We start from the raw sequence: 4,988 nt of genomic DNA on the forward strand, positions 1-4,988 counted from the left end.
CCCTGTGCTTCTGCACTATGGACCTTCATGACCCTGCACTGGACAAGCAATTTCTAATAATGAGGGGATGGATAAACAAAGCCATTATTAATAAATAATACACACACATTTTCTGAACTGCTTGTCCTATTTGGGGTCACGGGGAGCCAGAGCCTAACCTGGTAACACAGGACGCAAGGCTGGAGGGGGGAAGGGGACACTCCCAGGACAGGACACCAGTCTGTCGCAAGGCACCCCCCGCGGGACTTAAACCCCAGACCCACCAGAGAGCAGGACCCAGTCCAACCCACTGCGCCACAGCGCCCCCCTAATGAATAATACATTTACATTTATTTATTTAACACGTGCTTTTCTCCAAAGCGACTTCCAATGAACTTTAGATAGTGTTAGCCCACACACCTTGTTCACCAAGGTGACTTACACTGCTAGATACACAACTTGCAATGGGTCACTCCTCCAGACATCAGTGGAACACACTCTCTCTGTCACTCACACACAATGGGTGAATACTGACACTTGAATATCAATACAGTGTAAATAATTTAAAATAAAAAACACAACCTAATATGACTGAAATACAGTAAAACAGAAATTCTGAGTGCAGTATTAAAAACAAACAAATAAGGTGTGTAATGGTACAATGCAAGTAAATCAATTTAAATGTTGAAATAAAGTGTTTTTTAACCAATTTTTGTTACACTTTAAATTTTACGGTGAATATATATGAGAATCAGAAGCACTTTATTAGGAACAGCAAAAGCTGCAGGAATTTAACTTGATAATTGTAGATGCATTCACCATACACAAATACACAGAGTGTAACAATGAATAGCAGTATACATTTATTTATTTAGCAAATGCTTACATGACTTACAATGGGTGACTCATCCATACAACAGTGAAACACACTTTCTCAGTCACTTACACACTGCAGGGGAACCTGAACAGCATGTCTTCGGGCTGTGGGAGGAAACTGGAGCACCCGGAGAAAACTCATGCAGACACGAGAAGGACATGCAAACTCCACACAGACTGAGCGGGGATCAAACCCATGTCCTCTTGCACCACCCAGGCAGTATAAGAGACAGTATAAATATATTTGTAATAAACTAATTTCTCTAATAGTAGCTCATACTGATGATATCTGTAATGAGTAGTTCCTATAGTGATTCAAAGAAAAAGAAACATGGTATGTGATGGTTACTAAAATTCAGTTCTTTGGTCTGTAAAACAAGCAAGAGTTGGTAGTTCAGAGTACAAAATGTATCAGTCATGTGAGAGCAGTTAGCTCACATCCTTACTTATGCTTAGTATTTATGTCTTTTCAAATATCTTTGAATTCCAAACACATTTTCATCAAGAAATCATTATTGTATATGAATATGCATCTTACAGCAGAAACTGTTGATACTGTTGTTTAGAAATAGTTAATTCCAAAACTTAAAATTTAGTCCCTTCATACATACATACATTTTATTGTAAAAATTTGGGTTCTGGGACTGGAACCAGCAACCCACATGGCTGAAATACAGTACTCCCTTAAATACGAAACAGATCAAAACAACCCCGGGATGTTTCTAGAGTTACTTGGTGCAAAACCCCTGTGTTGCATCCCAGTGGGGTGGTGCCAGTGTGCCCTCAGCAGGGTGGCATGATGAGAAATGAGAACTACTCTTATCTCCATGGAGTGACCCAGTGTTTGGAGTAGCATCAAGTGTGGTGTTTCAGATGGTTTTCTGGGGCAGAGAGACTCTTCTACAGCTGCATGGGATAAACAGATGTGGGGAAATGCCGATGGCACTGGTGTAACTATCAGTCACTTAAAGCAGACATACAGAGCCAAGTACCAAAGGATCCCAAAAAAATTGTTACATTTATTATAAATTATTGGTTTCTGATCAAATTAGTCACTAGTACATTATAAAGTCACTGGAGCCCTTGCATTCTGAAGCTGCTGTTTTGCATTTGTTCATTTAACTGATGCTTTTCGCCAAATCAGCTAATGTTAATCTATCTGCAATTATTTACCTATCTTGGTAATGTTACTAGAGCACTTCTTAGGGTAAGTACTTTGCTCAGGAGTACTACAGCTGGAGGTAGAGACTGAACCTGCAACCTTTGGATTCAAAAATAACAACACTAACCAGTACACTACCCACTGTCCCATAACAGTGTTTTACACTGTGTCTCACTGTATGTGTGTGTACCTTTGCGCACAATGCACTTTGGTTCCAGAAGAACCTGACCGTCCACACAATCCATCTTTTACTCAGCTGTTCAAGTATATGACAGCCATAACTTACACACTGTCTGTATAACACAAGCTTACATGCAAACATGCACAGAAAAAGATTATACATGAACGAAATGGGCAAAGATGAAGAACACACACTCAGAGAGACATACACTCACACAGAGTCAGAAATACCTCCACGCGCACACACATTATGTGCTGGGAAGCCACATTGTCCTGGAAGGCCCTTTAATTTGTTTTCAGTAATCGGGTTCAAGGACAGAGGGATGCAGGAGCATCAGTTTCCCCTGGGAGAGCAGGGGGTGTCGGGCGGCTTAAGTTACCTGGCGTAAGAAGGGGGAAATGAGGGGATGTAATAAAGCATAGGCAAAGTGGATGAATGCAGGGCGGCGGCGGGGTGCCAGTCGAGCCGTTTGGTCTTGTGCAGCAGCAGCAGCAGCGAGAGGCGATAGCTGACAGACAGCGCGCAGTTTGTTCTGAGTCAGCACAAATGGGAGGAAGTGGGGAGGAGCGGGGCGAGCGGCATACCGCGGGAGGGGGCACCAGCCGGGGGCTTGGACCAAGACTTTTGCTGAGTTAGCCTGGGACACAGCTTGGAGTGCTCTCTACAGCAAATGGAAAGAGCATTTACCTGCAATATTGCACACGCATACACACACACAGTCCAGTGTTGTTTTCATGAATATGTCCATACAACCAGTTCAAACAATTATTTGTTGTTTTCAGTTCTGCGAATGAACACACACACACACATTTTCAGAACCGCTTGTCCCATACGGGGTCACGGGGAACCGGAGCCTACCCGGCAACACAGGGCGTAAGGCCGGAGGGGGAAGGGGACACACCCAGGACGGGACACCAGCCCATCACAAGGCACCCCAAGCGGGACTCGAACCCCAGACCCACCAGAGAGCAGGACTGCGGTCCAACCCACTGCGCCACCTGCGAATGAACAGTGGGACAGAAAATGTCAATCACTTTTGACACTGTGAGTCCCTTGAAGCGTAATCCTGACACAACATAAACACATGACCATGTCTTGCTGGCAAAATATATATTTTTTCTATTATTTACAATGATTACACGGATGGCACAATGATGCAATGAGTAGTGCTGCTGCTTCAGAGCTCCTGGGTTGTTTGGGCAGAGGGTTAAATGCAACTTGGTCTATGTGAAGGTTGCATGTCCTTTGGGTGGTAGGTGACATAATGGTAAGAGCTGCTCTCAAAGGATTGAGGTTCAAATCCCCTCTTCTACAGAGAGACCCTTGACTAAAGTACTTAACCTGGTCTGTACAACTCAGAATGAGCCTGCTATGTACAACTCAGAATGAGCCTGCTATGTAAATAGGTAAATCATTAAGTCATCATAATGTTATAAATCAGTTTGGAGAAAAGCCTCAGTTAAATAAGTAGCTATTTTTAAATTTTGCTGAGCTGACAGTTTCTTCTAAGTGAACCTACAGTGCTTTGAGTCCTTTATACAGCTGAGTATATTTAAGAGAGCAATTCAATTTAACTACTGCACAGGTAATTGAACATAACTTGAATGAAAGGCTTGAACCAGCAGCATCCTTTATATCATAAATCCCTATCCTTACATGCTACACTACCAGATTCCCAGAACAAGACAGAAAAGACTTCATGCAATCAGGGAAAGGAAAAACATTGATCATTATGCAAGCGAATAAATTAATAAAAATAGAAAGACCAGCAAGTCAATGACCTTTGTCTCAACAAATCAACAAAGCAATCTGCTAAATCTAAGAAAATGCAATATTTGCATAAATACTGTACACTGTTTTCCACATAGCCACTGGTGCTTGCCAGGTGGGGCAGCTCGGTGTATGGAGTGGCAGCTCTATAGATGGGGCGTGTTGTTGTTTAACTACAGTCCACACCCCTTCACTCATGAGCCCACTAACTTTTGCTAGTGACCAGCAAACCACAGTCAAGGCAGACAGTTCTTTCTTCTTTTAACAGTAACACATAAAATCAACATTTACCTCCCACCAGGTCATCTGACCAGACTTTTCCTTGCTCCACAGTCATCGCTGCCTCAGGTACCATGATCCACATGATGTACCATCTTTACCTGATCTTATTTCATACAAACATGAAACCATCACGGACTGTTCTTAAGTTTTCCTGTCTCTGACAGGGGTTAAATGCCCAGGTCTTTGAAGATCTGCACATGCTGTAAGGAATGAAATACACACACACTCACATGTATTCCCAGGCACATAACACACCCTTACATGTATTAACATACATATGTTACAGATCACATTTTCTTCCACTGAATATGCAAATATGTGCAAAGGGTTAAATCAGTTTTTCCAGAAAAATCCATAAGTAGCTTTAGAAAAAGGAATAGATACACAGAAGTAGCTTTCAGTTCACATAATTTTCTTTTTCAGGATTTAGCGGTGTAATCTATCCGCTGTCCATATTTTCAGAAATACATTCAAACATCAGTCTCTGTCATGTGTTGTCAATACTCCTCAAATAGCTCAATTGGAAAATACAAGCACCCCTTATCTGCTTCTTGGCCTTTTGACTAAGATCAAAGTGTATTATCCGTTCTTATCGGTTTAATATCTGATATGGCCCCCATCTAGGAGCCATCTGGTAATGTAGTGGTTAGAGCTGCTACAAAGGTTGCAGGTTCAAATCCCACTTCCTGCTGTAGTACCCTTGAGAAAGGCATTTGCCCTCTATTGCTAAAAATTTTC

General features: G+C 42.2%; 1 non-coding gene across 1 annotated transcript; it reads left to right on the top strand.

The window, feature by feature from the left end:
• The first annotated feature begins 4,793 nt into the window (after positions 1–4,793).
• LOC114912490 (U2 spliceosomal RNA) lies at positions 4,794–4,988 on the top strand. The gene has a single exon (XR_003798300.1). It is a non-coding gene; the product is annotated as a U2 spliceosomal RNA (small nuclear RNA).

The sequence above is a fragment of the Scleropages formosus genome, chromosome 17 (assembly GCF_900964775.1).
Source record: "Scleropages formosus chromosome 17, fSclFor1.1, whole genome shotgun sequence".
NCBI lineage: Eukaryota > Metazoa > Chordata > Actinopteri > Osteoglossiformes > Osteoglossidae > Scleropages > Scleropages formosus.